The sequence below is a fragment of the Neoarius graeffei genome, chromosome 25 (genome assembly GCF_027579695.1).
Source record: "Neoarius graeffei isolate fNeoGra1 chromosome 25, fNeoGra1.pri, whole genome shotgun sequence".
In the NCBI taxonomy this organism is placed as follows: domain Eukaryota; kingdom Metazoa; phylum Chordata; class Actinopteri; order Siluriformes; family Ariidae; genus Neoarius; species Neoarius graeffei.
In genome coordinates, this window is record NC_083593.1 from 57,105,949 (window position 1) to 57,130,725 (window position 24,777).

The following is a 24,777-nucleotide window of genomic DNA, read 5'->3' on the forward strand; positions in this document are numbered from 1 at the left end:
AATTGTTTATGGTTTAAAATCCATGACGCCATTTGGGTTTCTGAATGTAAATGCAAAAAACAGGTAGGATGGATAGATACAGATGATAAAAATCTCATCTCATTATCTGTAGCCGCTTTATCCTGTTCTACAGGGTCGCAGGCAAGCTGGAGCCTATCCCAGCTGACTACGGGCGAAAGGCGGGGTACACCCTGGACAAGTCGCCAGGTCATTGCAGGGCTGACACAGACAACCATTCACACTCACATTCACACCTACGCTCAATTTAGAGTCACCAGTTAACCTAACCTGCATGTCTTTGGACTGTGGGGGAAACCGGAGCACCCGGAGGAAACCCACGCAGACACGGGGAGAACATGCAAACTCCACACAGAAAGGCCCTCGCCGGACACAGGGCTCGAATCTGGACCTTCTTGCTGTGAGGAGACAGCGCTAACCACTACACCACCGTGCCGCCCCGATGATGTATATTTTTATAAAAAAATTATCAACTGCTGAAGGAAACATGGGTAGTATTTGTCTTGAAGTGTGTAAATATTTAAAAAGAGTATTCAAACTGTGAAACCTGTTCTGACAATGTGCGTGCACACACACACACCCCCACACACACACATACATACATCAGTCAGGAGTCTTCCCCAGCTTCTGGCACCTGTTCTGTACGCCAGTATCCCTTTTCACCTTGGCCCAAAACCATTCGTGTGCATGCATGCGTGCACGGGCACAAAAAAGTGGTGCGATATGCTTCCTATGGTGGAGATTTCCAATTACAACACTTGCCATGAGAGCCTAGCAACGCCCTTCCCTGGGGACAGAGACGTAGGAGAGCGGAAAGCCCGGCTCCACATGTTGGCAGAGGTGTGTCTGCTTCTTTAAACCGATACCGTCAAGCCAAAACGTAGCAAAGTCACAGGACCGAGACTTGAGTAGGGAGTAAAATGAGAGTCAGCATTTTATAGATACTTGAGCAGGAAAGACGGGAATGTGGTCCGGACAAGTTGGACAGGTGCTCAGCATGCTCCTAAAACACACAACCCTGATTTATCATCTTCCGCAAGCTTCACATACCCACACGAATAAAGCAGCTTGACGTGCCAATAAATAATCATATACACCTCCAGCACCATGAAAAGCAGGGGAGAAAACCTAAACCAAAATAATGCCATATGTGGCGAGGTCTTACGTAATCATCTGCTTATTATCCACAGCTTTAATCAGACATGCCTCGTTTTAATTGGTGGTTGAGCAGTGGTCTAGACGCAATATCTGAGAAAGTCCGAGTTAAAAAGTGACTTGCTCGCTCTCTCTCTCACACACACACCTGCAGAACTCACTGCAATCCTTTCTTATGACCTGCAATAAACTTCTAACAGCACGAATCTCACATGGTGTAAAGAATGCTTCTCTGATTGGCTGTTGAGAATCTGCATTCAGAGTAACACCTCAGCATCGCAACTCAAAATAACTCATGATTTTTAAACAGTGCAGATGCAAGCATACTGTAAAGAATCATTCAGTCACCATTAGTGTGGCATTTCTACTAGTTTGAATAAAGTCCAGGCTTCTCTCTCTCTCTCTCTCTCTCTCACACACACACCCCATTCATCTCTTGATGTACTGTGTTTCCATCTGTCCTGACACACTCACTCACACACTCCTTATAACTGCTTTCAAGTCACAAAGATATCAATGAGGTTATGAATGTGAATTATGAAAATTTAATTGCCAGGGTGTTGAGCTGAAGCTCTTCGCTTCTCCTGCTCTGGTGCTGGTTCTTAACCCAAGCTCTACACCTCGTGCATGTTCACAAAGCAATCTAGTTCTAATTTTGCCATGGTACTGAGTGATATGCGGTGTGTTCTTCTGCTGTTTACTTCCTAGTCACAGACGTGGAAACATGAGGGTGAAGAGAAACAGAGACTTTTAAAAAAATCATAATAAAAATAAGACAGGTGTGTTATCTAGCCTGTTAATAAAGATCTGAATGCAGGAATTACACTAGAAGCATCCAAGGTCAGATCTGCCTCCTGTGTGCGCGTGCGCACACCACTACAACCTCTCCATCTGTCTGTCTTCTAATTCTCATTCCTAGAGCTCGCTTAACCCCTTTCCCCTTAATATCTTCCTCTCTTTTTGTCCTCTATCCATCCCTTCCTTCCTCTCTGTCTCCCCTGGGATTAGTATAAGTGCAAGACCTCAGACCTCCTGCTTCAGCCCATCTGTTATGCTCTGCGTGATAGAGACAGAGGACGCTACAATGACAGCACAGAGGATGGTGTAGGACAGCAGCTCCAACCATCTCACTGTGCCGCAAACCTGTGTTGAATCACACTTTATGCACATCCTTCTTTCTGATGACGTTACTTCCAGTTTCTACTTTTGTACCTTCAGGGAAAGAATTAAATAAATCCAGACTTTCGCAGGACTGGAGTGGTGTAATTAGCTCAGCTACGTCACATGATCATGAAAAACATTCTGCTAAGAACATTGTCAATAAGAGTGCTCAGAGAACACAATATCCCCTGCTAGCAACTATATCTATGCTATAAGGTCATAACTTTGGTAAAAGTCGACTGAATTGAACAAAAATGCAACATGCGTATTATTGACATAACAAAAGAATCCCGTCAAGTTTCGTGAAATTCCTCCAAAAATTGTGAGAGGAGTTGATTTCAGAAGGCAAATACCCTTCCCAGGACAAACATAGCCATGACAATCCCCCTTCGGGCCTTTCAGCCAGCAAGGGATTAATTTTTTTTTAAATAATAAATTAAAAAAATTTTTTAAAACATAGCTATGTGGCCAAAAATCATCGTGCACAACAAAAGGTGTCCAAAGTGTTGCCCCAGAAACAAACACAGCCCATGGACAGATGCTAACTGCCCCACGGCTTCGGTCTTGGAATGCAAGATCAGTGGCTTGCCCACCAACACGCTGCAATTCTTCATTTCACCTGACAGTGGCAGCAGACTGTGTTAATACAATTAGCTAAAAAGCAAGAGCCTTCACCACCTCTCTCCCACCCCCGCAAGTTTATTTGCAAAAACACAATGTTAACACTGAGAAGGAGCAATTTCAAAAGAGCTGGAAATACAAATATTTCATCAAGAGCCAGAGCAGAAGCATGTGCCTCCTACATCAAAAGATTGTTAAATTTGTTAGTTGCAGTAACAAATCATGAGACATTATGAAAAATCATGGGCATTGCAAAATTTAAAGGGGGGGGGGGGGGGGGTGTCCTGGCAGAAACAAAGTTTTAATCATAGTAAACAATGCAACCTCTAAACACAGAAAACCTTTCATTAATTCTTCAAAGGGAATATTTAGTTAAAGGTGCTGAAATGTCATTTGTCCTGAAAAGAAGCACGAATCTATGAATATCATCGTGTCTCACTACAGTCGTTCTACTACAATTAAATTCCACTTCCTGGTTTGAAACTATTACCGTTAGCATAATCATCAGACATGGCAACTGATACTTTTAAGGTAATGTTACTGGAAGCACCTTTAACAAGAATATACAACTCAATTTGAGCTCACGAGCCAGCTATCTGATAGGCTTTAAAGTGAGTGTGGCTTCTTCGGAATCCATTTCCATCCCGCACACATTTGGTGATACTGTATCCAAAATGTCACTTCCTCGATATTAATTTCTTGCTTATAGATCTGTTGTATAAAAGTGATAATCACACAAGAGGGAGTGCTGTTATACTAAATATCAGCACAGTTGTGACCAGCTACAACTAAATCATAACCATGCTGATATTCAGTACAACAGCAGCACAACCTTGAGAGTGATCCTGCACAATCATTAGTACTGTAGGAGTTTTGAATAAAATATTAGCAGAGCTCTGTGAGCTACCGTAGGTGCGCAGCAACACATCATGGGTTTGTAGCTCTTCGACTGGAAAGTAAATCAACCAGTTTCACGTTGTCAAAATGGTAAATAAACTTTCTGCTAATTAGCTACATGCATACCAGTAAGCTGTGATTCATAATTTTATCAGTTTTCATGCTGTGTCCCTTTTCATCCTGAACTGTAATGAGATGTTACAGAAATTAACTCGCTCTTTCCTTGACAGGGTCACCAGTAATGTATCTATCTATAGCAGTCACAGGCAAGCCAACACCATACACTATACACTTTTGCAGTGTAAAGCCAGTTTAATACCCAGCCTAATAGGGCTACAGACAATAGAAGAAGAGGGGGGAAAAAAATAAAAAATAAAAATCACCTGACTCTGACATATCTCTTGGGGCGAGACGCATTTCCAGCACATGGTTTAATTAGCGACTGTCTGCCTCAGCTTCTCCAGACATGCAAGCTCACAGCCAATTTAACAAGCCGAGATAGCGTTGTGGGTTTTTTTGACCGATAATAAGCAGCAAATGACTGTGTGATATCTGCCATAATGGCAAGATGATGAAACTGATACTCATCAGAAAATTACACACTACATTTACATTTAAAAAGATCTAAAGTGTTCTCAGGAACAGACCAGGCTCCTGTACTTAATTTCCTAACACAGCTACAACTCCGACTCGTACTGCGCCACGGAGCATGGCATTTCAGCATTGTGAACAGAAAAATCCATCACACTCAGAACAAATGCGATAAACCTTGCCCGTCTTCATCAATATTCCCAGCACTCGTTTATGGCCCGAAACCCCATGCATCCTTCTTTCATAACAGGAATGATGGAAAAGACCTGTTGTAATTAGTTAATTCCCTGCAGAGTAGCAAGTTGACAAGCAGAAGAAGCAGAACAAAGTGAATCGTCCACTCCTCTTCATCAATTCCTTTATCCTGTTTTTTTTCCCCCCTTTCCATCTCTGTCCATCTCTCAGTGCCCAGGTGATGGCACGGTGCATTGCAGTGCAGCATGGGAAACCTTTATTAAATTACCCACTCCATCTGATAGGGATGTGCTTGGTCTTGCACACTTTAATTGAATATTTATATCAGCAATTACAGACATTTCAACACAAAAGGCAAATGGGATTAATTGAGACATACGATACGGGTGAAGTCATTGGAAATCAACACGCACGCACACACACACACACAAGGTCATATTAACAAGTCAGAGCAGGATGACATGGCCACCAGCATAGATTTCATCAGGGCTTTAAAGGTGCAGTTGGTAAGATTTTTTTGTGGGGGAGGGGAAAAGCTAACAGTTAAATGGTTGAAGTTGAACAAGATTTGAATGACTTTCCACCCAGGTACACAAAGCTCCGCCTTCAAAGCGGTTTCAAAGAGGGTTAGAATTAGCAAGGACAGTCACGTCATTTTTCACGCGCGCTCGAACATTGAGCTGCCTGAAAGCAGATTTACAACTAAGCATGCAACTTCCTCATACTTATGAGGACGTGTAGTGGCATTGGAAGTGTGGCTATACAATGACAAAAGGCCAATCCTAAATAAATGTCATTCCAAACCACAAGGCAGGTGTGGCAGCGGGGGCATGGCCGAGCGTCAGTTTGTTAATGGAGGGCAGAGGCCAAATTTCTACACCTGTTGTCAATTAACTCATGTCTGTGCGTCTCTTGCAGTGACGGCGCTGTATAAAAAGGAGTAGGAGAGCAGAGGAGTGGTGGATTGGGACCAGCGCACGATAGTGCGCGCGCGCATACATGTGACTGTTCCAGTTGGGAAAGTGTCGTGCTGAAAAGCATAATAGTTTATCTAAACGCTAACAAGCGCCTGCCGTACTTCTGTGCTCCACCCACATCCGGGCAGTTTCCACAGTGGTGCCAAAACCCGGGAGTGCAGAAGGGAGCCCCTCCATGGAGTCCTCGCCCTTCAAAGACCTTATTCATGCCCTCGCCACAGCACAACAGAACCAGCATCAAGTGCTGATCGCCCTCTGAAAGGAGCAGGAATAACGCTTCGAAGCCTTGCTACTGGCCCAACAAGAAGCCTTCCAGGCGTTCTGGCACCTGCTCGCATCAGCGGGGTCCTCGACCGCCACTGCAGCGGGCCCTCCCTACCTCACCCTAACAAAGATGGGTCCGCACGACGATCCAGAAACCTTCCTCGCACTCTGAGCAAGCAGACAAGGTGTGGAGTTGCAGGTGCGCTGCTTGCCTGGCCTTCCCTGCTGACCAGCGAGGCACAGCTTGCCGTGCTGCAGCTCCCCACCAATAGCCGGCTCATATATGTGGACTTAAAGAGAGCCATTTTCCAGCAGTGTCCGCCGCTCCCCGAAACAGTGTCCGCGCTTCTGCATGCTGCACTTGGAGGAGGTCGGCCAGCCATTAGCGTTCAGCCAACAACTCCAGGACGCCTGTCGACGGTGGCTGAGGGTAGACAACCACGACACCGAGGGAATTAATTGACCTGGTGACATTAGAACAGTTCATCACGCAACTTCCGGAAAGACCGGCAGAGTGGGTCCAGTGTAATCGCCCGGCATCGCTGGATCAAGCCATCGAGCTGGCAGAGGACCACATGTTGGCGGTTCCGACGGCAGGAAGACTCCCCTTCTCTTTCCTTCCCCCCCCCGCTTCCTGTCCTTGCCCTGTTCCCCCACTGCGGGGACCAGCTCCCCCCAGCCAGCCCAACGCACCCGTGGTGTCCTCCCATTTTCCCCTTCCTGGTCTGTCTCTTCTCCCCCCCAGGTGAGTGATGTCTGTAACGCCAGTGCAGAGGGAGAGCCTGGGCTGGTGTGCTGGCACTGCGGGGAGCCAGGACATCTCCGAAATCAGTGCTCTTCAATGGAGGTAGGCGCCTCACCCACTCGATTTTGGGGACTGATTGGCCAGTATTTCTATAACTTAAAAAATTAAATGGAACACATAGCAAGAAGTGGGTCCTGCAGTAATACGTCTCGAGAAGATCCCAGACTAGCATTGGCTGGAGAAGCTGTCACAGAGCAGTCTATGTCAGCACCACATCAGGGCAATACACGGAGTCAGGAGCACCCCACCCCTCCTCCTCTTTTGGGGATTCCCTTGAGGATTTCCAGTTAGAGTAGTTGTGAGACGAGACTCTGCGGCATGCATTTGACCAAGTGAGAGTAATCAATGGTCAAATTCTCCAGCCAAATGCGACGCCAGTCTTCCCCTACTATTAAGGACAGGTTATACCGAGTGACACAGGACACTCAGACTGGCAAAAAGATAACACAGTTATTAATCCTAGAGTCATAAGGAACTCCTATTCCATGCAGCTCACTTTAATCCCATGGCCGGACACTTAGGGCAGGATAAAACACTAGCCCAAATAATGGCCTGGTTCTATTGGCCAAGGATTCGCGAGGATGTCCGTGGGTGGTGTGCCGCGAATGCCAATTAGTAAATCCCGCAGCCACTCCAAAAGCGCCTTTGCGCCCTCTCCCTTTGATCGAGACCCCTTTTGAAAGAATCGGGATGGATCTCGTCAGGCCATTAGATCAGTCAGCACGGGGATATCGCTTTATTTTAGTTCTGGTGGACTATGCAACGCGAGATCTGGAAGCAGTGCCTCTCCGCACGCAGGATTGTGGAAGCGCTCTTCCGTATTATCTCCCGGGTCGGGATCCCGAAATAAATCCTGACAGACCAAGGCACTGCATTTATGGTCATGCACACTACGCGAACTGTATGGGTTATTGGGAATCAAGTCTATCCGCACCAGTGTCCATCACCCACAAATGGATGGCTTAGTGGAGCATTTTAATCAAATGCTCAAAAGGAGGCACGTAATTGGGATAAAATGGCTCAAACCCGTTAGTTGCAGTTCGAGAGGTCCCGCAAGCCTCCACAGGTTTTTCACCATTCGAATTATATGGGCGTAAGCCGCGTGGCATTTTGAACGTGCTACATGAAAACTGGGAGGAGGGACCTTCGCCTAGTAAGAACAAAATTCAATTCATTCTCGACCTGCATGCAAAACTCCACACACTCAATTAACCCAGGAGAATTTGCGGCAGGCACAAGAACGTCAAGTCCAACTGTATGGCGGGGCAAATGCCTTAGAGAGTTCACACCGGGAGACAAAGTGCTCATATTATTGCCCACATACATACACACACACATATATATATATATGAATTTAAAAAATTCAAGGTCAGTATCCAAGGCCGAGGTCACGGTATTTCACCATACAGACCGACCTTAAGCTGGTAAATAACATTTACTTTTTGTTTACCAAACTCTAACAGAAAACGAGTGCGCCCAAAAGGGAAAACCGAGCTGAGCTGCCATTTTGAATCCTCATTCACGGCTGTAATGCAAATTGCTTTCTCCTCAGTATACAAGTGCACTTCCATGGCAGGAAAAAAAAAAAAACCTACACTTTGTCACCTATGTAGTCCCCTATTTATACAAATAGGAGTCATTCAGGATTCAGCCATGTTTTTGCTCGGCATTAGCAAATTACAGATTTTTATCTTTCTCCTGAAATATTCTCTTTTATTTCTTCTTCTTCAGGGTAGTAAAACTCACTTTCGCTGTGAACACTGTCATTATCGCTATCCATGCTGTAAAATTAATTCTATTCTCCTGAGACATGCTGGCAAACATTTAAGATTTTTGATAATCTTATAAATCTTGTAAAAAAAATAAAAAAAGATAAAATGTTTGTTGTTGTGAACGAGCGAGTCGCCAGAGGTCCGTAACCAGGGTCCGTACCGTAGGATACAGACTTGCTCGCCAGCCAATCAGAGCGCAGGATTTGGACCACAAAAAATAAAAATAAAAAATTGTGTCCTTTTCGATAAAACTGACAAAATAGGGGGGAAAATCCTGACTTTTCCACTGCATGTATGGGCACCATGTCTTTTGCAATAAACATCGCGATAGCATCTGTGATTGCCTTCCACCGTGCCCCATTCTTATCATAAGGCACATTTAGAAAATGTGTCCGGGACGGTTACTTTACTGTGGATGGTGTGCTCGTGCTGCGGCTGTTTTCATTCCGCTGGGAGCAGCACTTCTCCCACTCCGCTGCAGGCTTCTGTTTAAGGGGTTGGAATAAAAATTAATCGTGTTGCTTCCTTTGGAAGCAACCATTTTCAAACACACCTTACAACGAGGACTTGTTTGGTCCGTGTCCGACGCCGCAAAACCTGCGGCGGACGGCTCCCCAGCCTGAGTCGGGTGGTGGGGGTATGTGGCAGCGGGGGCGTGGCCGAGCATCAGTTTGTGAATGGAGGGCGGAGTCAGGGAAGGGGAGTGGCCAAATCGCTGCACTTGTTGTCAATTAATGCGCGTCTGTGCGTCTTTTGCAGTGACGGCGCTGTATAAAAAGAGTAGGAAAGCAGAGGACTAGTGGATTGGGACCAGAATACGACGGTGTGTGCGTGTGCCTGTCCCAGTTGGGAAAGTGTTGTGCTGAAAAGCATAATAAAGCGTAGCTAAACGCCAGCAACCGCCTGCCATACTTCTGTGCTCCACCCACATCCTGGCAGCTTCCACAGCAGGTTTTCAAACTTTAAGCTACGTAATACACCTATTCTCAGACAACAGCTTAAATTTTTATTTTTGATTACTGTTAATATTACCCACATTATATGTATTGGTAAGTTTTAATTACCCTTGAACCAGACAGCCTATTTTCTGATTATGGCTGATAAATGACATTCAAGCAGTCACATTAAAGCCTTTTCACATTTTAAATTTAAAGATTTAGCATTTTAATACATCCTAAAGTTTTTGGCTTATGAAAATTCCCCAAAAGTATCTGAAGAATAAAGCCAGGTAACACACACACTGTGTGCGCACGCGTGTACACATGCGAGAGATAGTGTAGCAGATTAGTGGCAAAATACTTCACTTAATGATACAAGCACCAAATTTTGCACAGACATAGATAAAGATGCATTTTGTACTGATAAAGCATATCCTCACAAAAATTAGTATCCTCACAAAATTTCAAAATGGCGGCCATTTTTAAAGATGGTTGGCTTAAAACACATAAATTACTGACAGAGCACTTCATCGAGAGGTAGTCATAAAATGAGCTAAATATATAGTTTAGACCGAAGTGCTTAAGGAATTCCTGATAACCACACATACAGTAAAGATGGCAGCCATTTTCCAAGATGGCCGACTCAAAAATACATACCTTATTGACTGTCAGAGTACAACTTAATAAATCATCAAATTTGACAGAGCTCAAGAAAACAATTTTTCATAATATTTGAAACAAACACATCATTTAAAACACTTAACTACATGATGCAACAACCAAAATTATAAGAAACATAGCTTAGGCCAGTTCATATCATCTTTTGCACATAAAGATAATAAAACAGCCTCATTCACATATATACAGATACATTCTCATTTCAATATTACTGCTAACAAAACATATGTAAACAATATAACAAACCTCTGGTGATTTAAAAACGCAGCTAATCATAGGTATGAAAATATACAAACTAATGCCATTAGGGCAAAACAACTGGAACAAAACAACCTTGTGGTTACATTGTAATAGAACAAGAATGCAAAAGCTACGACACTGGGTCAAAACTGCTAAAACAGGAACAAATCAACACAAGTTAAACGAAATACTAAGCTCAAGTTTATGTACATCTTATGAGATCCATTTGCCATACATGTATGTCTCTTATCTTGGCACACAGTTACAGCCACAGAGCTGTGTACATTTCAAGCCAAGTCGGTAACACTTGCAGTTTCCATGGCAAACACCCTTGCAGTTACACTTCATAAGTTGCTGGCAACTCTGACTAATACCCCTTTTCCACCAAATCAGTTCCAGGGCTGGTTCGGGGCCAGTGCTGGTTCACAACTCATTCAACTTGCGAGCCAGCTGAGAACCAGTTTGCTTTTCCATAGCTTGCGGTGCTAAGGGAAGCCACGTTATTACGTCACTGTATACGTCAGTTACGTCGCTACGTTTGCATAAACCTTGGCGCGAATATCAAAGCAAAAACAACACGGAAGAAGCAGCAGCAACAACAATTAAAGCCGCAAGCGGCCTCGACGGGCCCTCGCGCCAGCGGCCAAGGGGGGCGGGGGCATGCGTCCCCGCGAAATACCTTCCACAGCTTCTTCGGCAAGAGACATTACTCCCGCAATGGCGACAAAGAACAGAATTGGACACATGGCAACGATAGGGTCTCGCACTGTACGGTGCACGGGCCCTAATAATAATAGCGCCCTAATAAGGGTCTTGTAAAGAGTTTGCTTGCCAAGTTTGACAAATCAGAAGCTGCAATATCATTTCTGCCATAACCAGCACCCCCAGGGGCGAAAGTGCACAAAATTAGGCGTACATGTCAGGTGAGCTATGAAGAGTTTGCGTATGAAGTTTGATGACAATTGAGTAAAGAGAAGATGAGATATAGATTTTTGAAGAATAAAATTTTTGGTTTTTCCCATGTCAGTAGGTGGCGCTATGCTGTACATGAGCGATTATGAGTTGGAAAAATAAGTGTCTACAACAGCAACGTACTGTCACAAGGTAGTGGTGTGAAGGAAAAGCATTATGGAATTATTTACCAAAAACCCGTTTTGGAGCAATTGCGTCGGCCAAAAACAGCGCCCCCCATGGACGAAAATTTCCAAAACGTGGTATACATGACATGGGAGGTAGTAAGAGGGTGGCCGTGAAGTTTGACCAAATTTGAGGAAAGATTGGAATTTTTGCCCAAAAATAGCGCCCCCAGTGGCGAAATATCACAGAAATTGGGTAACGTGTCAGAAGCCCAATGAGTGATTTGCGTGTGAAGTATGAGCAGTTTTGAGCAATCAGAAGATTTGTTATGAATTTTTAAGCATGTAAAATTTTGCATCGAAAATTGATTGACGTATAACTTCGGAACGGTTTATCCTACGTGAAACGTATTTAGTAACTTTTGTCAGCCATGTCTGTAGATGATGTGTATCAATTTTGGTGACATTCCTATGAACGGTCTAGGAGGAGTTGCGCCGTCTTCGTGGCCATGCATTTCGCACAAAAGTGAAAGTACCTCACTTCCTGTTGGGCGTGGCTAATGCATTGGCATTACATTTTTGTCCGGCTTAGTGAGATACATATGCGTACCAAATGGCATGCCACTACTACAAACTACATGGCACCCAGGCACCTTAATGCGGGAGGCCAAAATCACAACGACTTAGGGGGCGCTATAGAGGCCCTGAGCCCCGGCCAAGTTTGGGTTTCTGGTTCTGAGTAGCGGTGGCAATTCTCGGAACTGGTGCCAAATTTCGTGCGTTTTCGCCCATGGCAAGCGCCCCGAAAATGGCCCAACAGCGGAGAAAAATAAAGAAGAAGAAGAAGACGGAAGAAGAAGAAGAAGACGGAAGAATAATTAAAGCCGCAAGCGGCCTCGACGGGCCCTCACGCCAGCGGCCAAGGGGGGCGGGGGCATGCGTCCCAGCAAAATACCTTCCACAGCTTCCTCGGCAAGAGACATTACTCCCACAATGGCGACAAAGCACGTGGCAGTCTAAGAAGAAGGAGCCAAATTTCGTGCGTTGTCGACCATGGCAAGTGCCCCAATAAGGGTCTTGTAAAGAGTTTGCTAGCCAAGTTTGACAAATCAGAAGCTGCAATATCATTTTTGCCATAACCAGCATCCCCAGGGGCGAAAGTGCACAAAATTTGGTGTAAATGTCAGGTGAGCTATGAAGAGTTTGCGTATGAAGTTTGATGACAAGTGAGAAAATAGAAGATGAGATGTAGATTTATGAAGAATAAATTTTTTGGTTTTTCCCATGTCAGTAGGTGGCGCTATGCTGTACATGAGCGATTATGAGTTGGAAAAATAAATGTCTACAACAGCAACGTACTATCACAAGGCAGTGGTGTGAAGGAAAAGCATTATGGAATTATTTACCAAAGACCCGTTTTGGAGCAATTGCATCGGCCAAAAACAGCGCCCCCCATGGACGAAAATTCCCAAAATGTGGTATACATGACATGGGAGGTAGTAAGAGGGTGGCCGTGAAGTTTGACCAAATTTGAGGAAAGATTGGATTTTTTGCCCCAAAATAGCGCCCCCAGTGGCGAAAGTGCACAAAATTTGGCGTATATGTCAGGTGAGCGATGAAGAGTTTGCATATGAAGTTTGATGACAATTGAGTAAATAGAAGATGAGATATAGATTTTTGAAGAATAAATTTTTTGGTTTTTCCCATGTCAGTAGGTGGCGCTATGCTGTACATGAGCGATTATGAGTTGGAAAAATAAGTGTCTACAACAGCAACGTACTGTCACAAGGTAGTGGTGTGAAGGAAAAGCATAATGGAATTATTTACCAAAAACCCGTTTTGGAGCAATTGCGGCGGCCAAAAACAGCGCCCCCCATGGACGAAAATTTCCAAAACGTGGTATACATGACATGGGAGGTAGTAAGAGGGTGGCCGTGAATTTTGACCAAATTTGAGGAAAGATTGGAATTTTTGCCCAAAAATAGCGCCCCCAGTGGCGAAATAGCACAGAAATTGGGTAACATGTCAGAAGCCCAATGAGTGATTAGCGTGTGAAGTATGAGCAGTTTTGAGCAATTAGAAGATTTGTTATGAATTTTTAAGCATGTAAAATTTTGAAGTGAAAATTGATTGACGCATAACTTCTGAACGGTTGATCCTACGTGAAACGTATTTAGTAACTTTTGTCAGCCATGTCTGTAGATGATGTGTATCAATTTTGGTGACATTCCTATGAACGGTCTAGGAGGAGTTACGCCGTCTTCGTGGCCATGCATTTCGCACAAAAGTGAAATTACCTCACTTCCTGTTGGGCGTGGCTAATGCATTGGCATTACATTTTTGTCCGGCTTAGTGAGATACATATGCCTACCAAATGGCATGCCAGTACTACAAACTATATGGCAACCAGGCACCGTAATGCGGGAGGCCAAAATCACAACGACTTAGGGGGCGCTATAGAGGCCCTGAGCCCCGGCCAAGTTTGGGCTTTTGGTTCTGAGTAGCGGTGGCAATTCTCGGAACTGGTGCCAAATTTCGTGCGTTTTCGCCCATGGCAAGCACCCCGAAAATGGCCCAACAGCGGAGAAAAATAAAGAAGAAGACGGAAGAAGAATAATAATAGTGAACTCTTACAAGAACAATAGGGCCTTCGCCCAGTAGGGCTCGGGCCCTAATAATAGTGAACTCTTACAAGAACAATAGGGCCTTCGCCCTATAGGGCTCGGGCCCTAATTAAAGCCGCAAGCGGCCTCGACGGGCCCTCGCGCCAGCGGCCAAGGGGGGCGGGGGCATGCGTCCCCGCGAAATACCTTCCACAGCTTCTTTGGCAAGAGACATTACTCCCACAATGGTGACAAAGCACAGAATTGGACACAGAGTACACGGTGCGCTGAGATGTTGTCATGGACAGAACATTTTATGCCATGGCTTCCCAACCAAATTAATGTATTTACCTCATCAGTCACCAAGCTATAGCTACATAGGATTGTCTTCTGTTAGACATCTATTAGTCTGTATGTAACGCTACAACACTTGCTCCCGACTGCCTACCCATTTCCCACAAGTCATGTGTGTTTAAGGCAACCAAAACAACATACTCCTGGTGCCTCATGATTGTAAACACCTCTCCTGCAACTGCTACAGCGCAATGAGCGCCCCCAGTGGTCCACAAGTCATGTGTGTTTAAGGCAACCAAAACAACATACTGCTGGTGCCTCATGATTGTAAACACCTCTCCTGCAACTGCTACAGCGCAATGAGTGCCCCCAGTGGTGAAAGTTCACCAAATTTGGTATACATGTCAAGGGACCTATGAAGAGTTGTTTTGTAAAGTTTGATCAAGTTTGACCAATCAGAAGCCGAGATATAAATTGTTGCCTGAAAACAGCGCTCCCAGTGGCAAAAGTTCACAAAATTTGGCACATATGTCAGGTGACCTGTTAAGAGTGTGCGTATCAAGTTTGATCAAGATTGAGAAAATAGAAGATGAGATATTGATTTTTGAAGAATAAATTTTTTGGTTTCTCCCATGTCAGTAGGTGGCGCTATGCTGCACATGAGCGATTATGAGTTGGAAAAATAAGTGTCTACACCAGCAACGTACTATCACAAGGTAGTGGTGTGAAGGAGAAGCATTATGGAATTATTTACCAAAAACCTGTTTCGGAGCAATTGCGTTGGCCAAAAACAGCGCCCCCCATGGACGAAAATTCCCAAAATGTGGTGTACAGGACATGGGAGGTAGTAAGAGGGTGGCCGTGAAGTTTGACCAAATTTGAGGAAAGATTGGATTTTTTGCCCAAAAATAGCGCCCCCAGTGGCGAAATATCACAGAAATTGGGTAACATGTCAGATGCCCAATGACTGATGTGCGTGTGAAGTATGAGCAGTTTTGAGCAATTTGAAGATATGTTATGAATTTTTAAGCATGTAAAATTTTGCATTGAAAATTGATTGACGTATAACTTCTGAACGGTTTATTCTACGTGAAACGTATTTAGGAACTTTTGTCAGCCGTGTCTGTAGATGATGTGTATCAATTTTGGTGACATTCCTATGAACGGTCTAGGAGGAGTTGCGCCGTCTTCGTGGCCATGCATTTCGCACAAAAGTGAAATTACCTCACTTCCTGTTGGGCGTGGCTAATGCATTGGCATTACATTTTTGTCCGGCTTAGTGAGATACATATGGGTACCAAATGGCATGCCACTACTACAAACTACATGGCAACCAGGCACCTTAATGCGGGAGGCCAAAATCACAACGAGTTAGGGGGCGCTATAGAGGCCCTGAGGCCCGCCTGGATCTGGGCTTCTGGTTCTCAGTAGCGGTGGGAGTCTAAGAAAAAGGAGCCAAATTTCGTGCAATGTCGACCATGGCAAGCGCCCCAAAAAGGGTCTTGTAAAGAGTTTGCTTGCCAAGTTTGACAAATCAGAAGCTGCAATATAATTTCTGCCATAACCAGCACCCCCAGGGGCGAAAGTGCACAAAATTTGGCGTACATGTCAGGTGAGCTATGAAGAGTTTGCGTATGAAGTTTGATGACAATTGAGTAAACAGAAGATGAGATATAGATTTTTGAAGAATACATTTTTTGGTTTTTCCCATGTCAGTAGGTGGCGCTATGCTGTACATGAGTGATTATGAGATGGAAAAATAAGTGTCCACAACAGCAACGCACTATCACAAGGTAGTGGTGTGAAGGAAAAGCATTATGGAATTATTTACCAAAAACCCGTTTTGGAGAAATTGCGTCGGCCAAAAACAGCGCCCCCCATGGACGAAAATTCCCAAAATGTGGAATACATGACATGGGAGGTAGTAAGAGGGTGGCCGTGAAGTTTGACCAAATTTGAGGAAAGATTGGATTTTTTGCCCAAAAATAGCGCCCCCAGTGGCGAAATATCACAGAAATTGGGTAACATGTCAGAAGCCCAATGAGTGATTAGCGTGTGAAGTATGAGCAGTGTTGAGCAATTAGAAGATGTTATGAATTTTTTAGCATGTAAAATTTTGAAGTGAAAATTGATTGACGTATAACTTCTGAACGGTTTATCCTACGTGAAACGTATTTAGTAACTTTTGTCAGCCATGTCTGTAGATGATGTGTATCAATTTTGGTGACATTCCTATGAACGGTCTAGGAGGAGTTGCGCCGTCTTCGTGGCCATGCATTTCACACAAAAGTGAAATTACCTCACTTCCTGTTGGGCGTGGCTAATGCATTGGCATTACATTTTTGTCCGGCTTAGTGAGATACATAAGCATACCAAATGGCATGCCACTACTACAAACTATATGGCAACCAGGCACCTTAATGCGGGATGCCAAAATCACAACGACTTAGGGGGCGCTATAGAGGCCCTGAGCCCCGGCCAAGTGTGGGCTTTTGGTTCTGAGTAGCGGTGGCAATTCTCGGAAGTGGCGCCAAATTTCGCGCGTTTTCGCCCATGGCAAGCGCCCCGAAAATGGCCCAACAGCGGAGAAAAATAAAGAAGAAGAAGACGGAAGAATAATTAAAGCCGCAAGCGGCCTCGACGGGCCCTCGCGCCAGCGGCCAAGGGGGGCGGGGGCATGCGTTCCCGCGAAATACCTTCCACAGCTTCTGCGGCAAGAGACATTACTCCCACAATGGCGACAAAGCACAGAATTGGACACATGGCAACAATAGGGTCTCGCACTGTACGGTGCTCGAAATTTGGCGTACATGTCAGGTGAGCTATGAAGAGTTTGCGTATGAAGTGTGATGACAATTGAGTAAATAGAAGATGAGATATAGATTTTTGAAGAATAAATTTTTTGGTTTTTCCCATGTCAGTAGGTGGCGCTATACTGTACATGAGTGATTAAGATTCGGAAAAATAAGTGTCTACAACAGCAACGTACACTCACAAGGTAGTGGTGTGAAGGAAAAGCATTATGGAATTATTTACCAAAAACCCGTTTTGGAGCAATTGCGTGGGCCAAAAACAGCGCCCCCCCATGGACGAAAATTCCCAAAATGTGGTATACATGACATGGGAGGTAGTAAGAGGGTGGCCGTGAAGTTTGACCAAATTTGAGGAAAGATTGGATTTTTTGCCCAAAAATAGCGCCCCCAGTGGCGAAACATCACAGAAATTGGGTCACATGTCAGAAGCCCAATGAGTGATTTGCGTGTGAAGTATGAGCAGTTTTGAGCAATTAGAAGATTTGTTATGAATTTTTAAGCATGTAAAATTCTGCATTGAAAAATGATTGACGTATAACTTCTGAATGGTTTACCCTACGTGAAACGTATTTAGTAACTTTTGTCAGCCATGTCTGTAGATGATGTGTATCAATTTTGGTGACGTTCCTATGAACGGTCTAGGAGGAGTTGCGCCGTCTTCGTGGCCATGCATTTCGCACAAAAGTGAAATAACCTCACTTCCTGTAGGGCGTGGCTAATGCATTGGCATTACATTTTTGTCCGGCTTGGTGAGATACATATGCGTACCAAAGGGCATGCCACTACTACAAACTACATGGCAACCAGGCACCTTAATGCGAGAGGCAAAAATCACAACACGTTAGGGGGCGCTATAGAGGCCCTGAGGCCCGCCTGGATCTGGGCCTCTGGTTCTCAGTAGCGGTGGCAGTCTAAGAAAAAGGAGCCAAATTTCGAGCGTTGTCGACCATGGCAAGCGCCCCAATAAGGGTCTTGTAAAGAGTTTGCTTGCCAAGGTTGAAAATCAGAAGCTGCAATATCATTTCTGCCATAACCAGCGCCCCCAGAGGCGAAAGTGCACAAAATTTGGCGTATATGTCAGGTGAGCTATGAAGAGTTTGCGTATGAAGTGTGATGACAATTGAGTAAATAGAAGATGAGATATAGATTTTTGAAGAATAAATTTTTTGGTTTTTCCCATGTCAGTAGGTGGCGCTATGCTGTACATGAGCGATTATGAGTTGGAAAAATAAGTGTCTACAACAGCAACGTACAATCACAAGGTAGTGGTGTGAAGGAAAAGCATTATGGAATTATTAACCAAAAACCCATTTTGGAGAAATTGCGTCGGCCAAAAACAGCGCCCCCCATGGACGAAAATTCCCAAAATGTGGTATACATGACATGGGAGGTAGTAAGAGGGTGGCCGTGAAGTTTGACCAAATTTGAGGAAAGATTGGATTTTTTGCCCAAAAATAGCGCCCCCAGTGGCGAAATAGCACAGAAATTGGGTAACATGTCAGAAGCCCAATGAGTGATTAGCGTGTGAAGTATGAGCAGTTTTGAGCAATTAGAAGATTTGTTATGAATTTTTTAGCATGTAAAATTTTGAAGTGAAAATTGATTGACGTATAACTTCTGAACGGTTTATCCTACGTGAAACGTATTTAGTAACTTTTGTCAGCCATGTCTGTAGATGATGTGTATCAATTTTGGTGACATTCCTATGAACGGTGTAGGAGGAGTTGCGCCATCTTCGTGGCCATGCATTTTGCACAAAAGTGAAATTACCTCACTTCCTGTTGGGCGTGGCTAATGCATTGGCAATACATTTTTGTCCGGCTTAGTGAGATACATATGCGCACCAAATGGCATGCCAGCACTACAAACTATATGGCAACCAGGCACCTTAATGCGGGAGGCCAAAATCACAACGACTTAGGGGGCGCTATAGAGGCCCTGAGCCCCGGCCAAGTTTGGGCTTTTGGTTCTGAGTAGCGGTGGCAATTCTCGGAAGTGGTGCCAAATTTCGTGCGTTTTCGCCCATGGCAAGCGCCCCGAAAATGGCCCAACAGCGGAGAAAAATAAAGAAGAAGAAGAAGAAGAAGACGGAAGAATAATAATAGTGAACTCTTACAAGAACAATAGGGCCTTCGCCCATAGGGCTCGGGCCCTAATAATAGTGAACTCTTACAAGAACAATAGGGCCTTCGCCCTATAGGGCTCGGGCCCTAATAATAGTGAACTCTTACAAGAACAATAGGGCCTTCGCCCTATAGGGCTCGGGCCCTAATAATAATGGATGACTTCGCGTTTGTACAGCTGCTGCTTCTCATCGCTTAAAAATGGCGATCTTTCGCGGTCTTGTTATTGTTGTTGTTCTTAACAACTCTGCCCCCCCGCTGACGTAAGCGGTTCTTTCCTCTGGCCCAGCAGAGTTTTGGTGCTAGCCTGGAACCATTTTTTCTGGCCCCAGAGCCAGTTCTTTGTCAGTGGAAACAGAAAACCCGGTTCCAAACTAAGCACTGGCCCCGAACCAGCCCTGGAACTGCTTTGGTGGAAAAGGGGCATAATTGGTGCCAAAGTGGTCCACAATACCTTCCAACCATCACCCTCTTTCTCCCATCCCCATTCAGATGGACTTTCTTCATGCATTTCTCTACACATTGTTTGTCCGCAGACGTTTGCAGATTGATGTGTTGCATGATTTGTTTGTTGCACCAGTGCTCCTTTTGTAGGGGGGATTGCATCATATGACCTCTGTTTTCGAGCAAACAACTCAAGACGGGCCTCATCAACACTATTTAAGGGACAGTTTTTGTCAAACAACAAGATAAACTTTTCAAGAGGTTTGAAGTCATTCTCTTCAATATTGGCAGGGTATTGACTCAGTGTGCCCTGGTTGTGCTCCGACATCATTCTTCTATATAATAATGACGTATAAATAGATGATCATGAACACTATTTGTCTTGCAGTCATGAACTTAAAGTCCTAAAATAAAATATACACTGATCAAATGTGTGAATTTGGTGAAGAATAAACAAAATCATGTGAAATGCATCATTTAATTATGTGCATATGATGTAATAAACTGTAAAATGTTAATTGCAGGTCAAAATATAGATATTATGCTTTCCCGCTTTTTCGGCCGCCATTTTGGCCGCCATCTTGAATTTTTCAGGTGGCTACCGGGCTTTTCTGAAGGAGGGGTATCTAAACTAAGTCTGTGCAAATTTTGGTGCTTGTATCATTAAGTGAAGTATTCCTGTAAAATTTGGACCTAATCTGCTACACTAAGAGAGGTATATTTAGGCAGACTGTGTGAAAGCAGAGGAGGACAGGTTTTCCGTGTCAGTGCTGGTTTTGCCCTGTTCGTGATTTTGCATAAACAAATCTACTTCTCCAGTCTCCAGAGGAACCCCTGAGGAACATTCAGACCGTCTCGATGAGCGATGCTAAGGCACACTGCACCAAGGACCAGAGCTATCATCCAGACAACACTTCACAGCCGCCGGAGTAACTGAACAAAAAGTTCCCAACTGCATCCAACTTCGGTGGAAGATATGGACTGCTTTATGACTCCCTCAATGCAGATCTGAAACACATTTGAGGCCTGGTGTGGTTTTTTACTTCTGCAGTACATAGAAGGGAAAAGGGGAAAAAGGTATCCCACTGCTAAAAAAAAAAAAAAATTAAGATAAGCTAGCAGAAAGCAGGCTGTAGCGATCAGAGCGGGTGGGTGGAGCACAGAAGTACGGCAGGTCAGAACTGAGTTCCAAAAACTCTATTTTCAGCTTTAAAACACTCTCCCAGCCACACACGCGCACACACACATCTTCTGGTTGGGGAGAGAGCTCCCTTCCTCTGCTCTCTCTCTCCTTTTATAGGGCACGGTCACTGGGGAAGACACACAAACACAGGTTAACTAACATCAGGTGCAGTGATTCTGCCACTTACCTTCCTTGACTCCGCCCTCCGTTCACAGACCGACGCTTGACCACGTCCCCGCTGCCACATACCCCCACCGCCCGACTCAGGCCGGGCAGCCATCCGGCCCGCAGCCGACACCCCCCCCCCCGACGGGAGAGGAAATCCGCCACAATCATCTGCACCCCTGGCCTGTGGGCCACCTTGAAGTTAAAGGACTGGAATGCCAGATACCAACGGGTGATCCGCGCGTTGGCATCCTTCATGCAGTGGAGCCACTGGAGGGGCGCGTGGTCAAGCGTCGGTCTGTGAACAGAGGGCAGAGTCAGGGAAGGTAGAATCACTGCACCTGATGTTAGTTAACCTGTGTTTGTGTCTTCCCCAGTGACAGCACCCTATAAAAGGAGAGAGAGAGAGAGAGAGAGAGAGAGAGAGAGCAGAGGAAGGGAGCTCTCTCCCCAACCAGAAGACGTGTGTGCGCGCGCGCGCGCGTGTGGCTGGGAGAGTGTTTAAAGCTGAAAATAAGAGTTTTTGGAACTCAGTTCTGACCTGCCGTACTTCTATGCTCCACCCACCCGCTCTGATCGCTACAGTGGTGCCGAAACCCGGGATCGGAGCACAGAGGAGAACAGCTCCATGGAGTCCTTCCCCTTCCAGGACCTGATCCATGCCCTCACCACGGCCCAACAGAGCCAGCACCATGCACTGGTCGCCCTCCGGAAGGAGCAGGAGAAAAGGTTCGAGGCCCTAGTGCTGGTGCAGCAGGAAGATCGCCAGGCATTCTGGCACCTACTCGCATCGGCGGGGTCCACCACCTCCACGGGCCCTCCCCACCTCAACCTAACGAAGATGGGCCCGCACGACGACCCCGAGGCCTTCCTCGCGCTCTTTGAGCAGGCAGCAGAGGCCTGGGGTTGGCCAGTGGAACAGTACGCGGTGCACCTCCTCCCCCTGCTAACGGGCGAGGAGCAGCTGGCCGCACTACAGCTCCCCGTCGACAGCCGGCTGGCCTACGCCAACCTCCGCCGGGCCATCCTCCAGCGTGTGGGGCGCACCCCGGAGCAACAACGACAGTGCTTCTGCGCCTGGAGGAAGTCAGCTGGCCGTTTGCGTTTGGCCAGCAACTCCGGGACGCCTGCCGGCGGTAGCTGAGGGCCGACAACCGTGATGCCAAGGGAATCGTCGATCTGGTGGCGCTGGAACAAGTCATCACCCGACTTCCCGAAGGAACAGCGGACTGGGTCCAGTGCCATCGCCCGGCGTCGCTGGATCAGGCCATCGAGCTGGCAGAGGACCATTTGGCGGCTGTTCCAACGACTGTAGCGATCAGAGCGGGTGGGTGGAGCACAGAAGTACGGCAGGCCAGAACTGAGTTCCAAAAACACTATTTTCAGCTTTAAACACTCTCCCAGCCACACACACACACACACACACACACACACACACACACACACACGTCTTCTGGTTGGGGAGAGAGCTCCCTTCCTCTGCTCTCTCTTTTTACAGGGCGCAGTCACTGGGGAAGACACACAAACAGGTTAACTAACATCAGGTGCAGTGATTCTGCCACTTACCTTCCCTGACTCTGCCCTCCATTCACGGACCGATGCTTGACCACGCCCCTGCTCCCACACAGGCATCATTGTATGCATAGCAGGTCATGCTAATAGATTCCCAAACAGCAAGCAGGCATTTGGGAATGTTGCACTCCTTTCAGCCTTCATAGCACTGTTTTTATTAAACAACTACATTTTATACAAAATCTCTTTGTGACGGAGTACCGGTCACTATGGGTATGTGTTCTGATTGCCATGCTAAAGAGCCTGGCTCTTTGGTGTTGTGGTCAGGGTACAGGTTTGGCACCCCATAGACCTGGGTTCAAGGCTGGGTGAGGTGACTGCTCTCTCACTCTTACTTAATAAATATAAATAAAATTTAACACCCCCCATGAGATCTAAAAAAAATAATAATAATAAAATAAATAAAAAAAATTTTTGCTATAGTAGACTGTCAGGATTTGATTCCATGTGTTGATGCATTTCTTATTGAAATAGGAAGCTACGGTGGAACATTTCAGTAAATTTGGCAATCAACTAAAGCAGGGGTTTTCAAAAAGCGTGGGAGAGTCAGTCCCCCCTCGGAGAGCAAATAAACAACAGCGCCCCCCCTTACAATTTTTGTTGTTGCTATACTTAATGTTCCATTCGTATTAAAAAAAAAAAAAAAAAATGGTTGTTGTACACATTATTTTTTTCTTTCTCACATTTTAAACATCTGTGCTTTTTAAAACATCTTGTTTTACACATTTTAAACATCTCATAGCATCGTTAGCTAACACCTCTTGGCAGACAACACACTGTGGCAGTGGAGCATCTTCAGATCCAGTCCATGAAAATCCAAACTTTAAATAATCGTGGTCATACTTCCTTCTTTTTTCAGTCCCCCAGGATTCCGCGGGCCTTTTTTGTGATTGCTGCGGGTTAAAATGTCTGATGTTGCGGGGGTTTCCAAAAAAATTGCGATGAAAGTTGCGGTGTTTAGGTTTTTGTTGCGATTACATTGCTGGAGGAAGTGAAAGTTGCGAGAAATTGTTGCGATTTTCTCTTTTTGTGATTAAAATTGAGTGATATGTTAAATATTAAGTTATTACTGAAAAACTATTGATTAAAAAAAACAAAGACACTGAGAAATGGTCCTATAAACAACTTTACCAATATAAAAGATTACCAGGACTACAAAAATGCAGAAAAATAGGCTTTACTTATCCAAATGCACCTGTTGGTTCAAAAGTTAAAGTGCATAGAACCTCACAGCACAACATGAAGTTACCTTAAAATATAATATAAATGCCTCAACTTTCATGTAAGAAGAAAAAAAAACTATTAATACTAGTACTGTGTGCAGGCAGTCTCTCCTGAAGACTAAATTAAACAATAATTATAAACTAATAAAATAAATGGCTCAGGCTTTATAGAAGAAAAAAAAACAATTTGAACAGAATCTCACAGTATGATGCTGAAGCTGCCTAAACAATGGAAAATAAAATACCATTTTGGCAAAAATGTTGGCATCCATTAATTTCTTGTATTAAGTAAAAAAAAAAAAAAAAGTGCACACAGTCCTTCACTGTAAACATAACACACTTTCAGTAACAGAATTTAAGCCTACATAAACACTGACTCGCACATCATGCAATGTTGCCAGATACTGCTGACGTTTTCCAGTCCAAAATATATTCAAAACCCGCCAAAATGCACTTGAAACCGCCAATCTGGCAACACTGCGCGCATGCTGCTTCTCTTGAACATAGACATCCGGAAGTAAGGCGGAAGGTAGTTTGTCGACGTCACCTCAAGACGACGCCAACGATTGGTCAAATTTGCGGGAAAGTTGTGGTGATTGGATATAATTGCAACACCGCCCTGAATTCGCGGGGATTGGTTGAATTTGCAAATCGCAACATCCTGGAGGCTCTGTTTTTTTGCTTGGCCGTCTCCTCACTCCCTGTAGCTTTAGGTACTAAAAATCGATCCATTTTGTCTCTCACGTTGCGGCCCCCCTGAAGAACTCTGGCGCCCCCCAGGGGGGGCACGCCCCACACTTTGAAAAGCCCTGAACTAAAGGAAGTGCAAATAAAGCCAGAAAGCTATCCTGAGCTAGCAAGCTGCTAATTTAGATGGTGCTGAACATCAACGGAGCATCTAGGATGTAAAACTGTAAAAAAAATTATATTATTTTATATATATCAGGATGTGTATGCAGTGCAGGATGA

At 45.0% G+C, this 24,777-nt stretch overlaps 1 protein-coding gene across 8 annotated transcripts in view; it reads right to left on the reverse strand.

Moving 5' to 3' along the window:
* strbp (spermatid perinuclear RNA binding protein) overlaps window positions 1-24,777 on the reverse strand; it is a 157,861-nt gene that overhangs the window by 124,966 nt on the left and 8,118 nt on the right. The window contains exon 1 of one of the 8 annotated variants that reach the window (XM_060908928.1): window positions 621-638. The exons of the other annotated variants lie outside the window; for them this stretch is intronic. The gene's annotated coding sequence lies outside the window, so the exon portion shown is untranslated. Of the gene's footprint in view, window positions 1-620; window positions 639-24,777 lie in introns of those variants that run through there. 8 annotated transcript variants of the gene reach the window in all.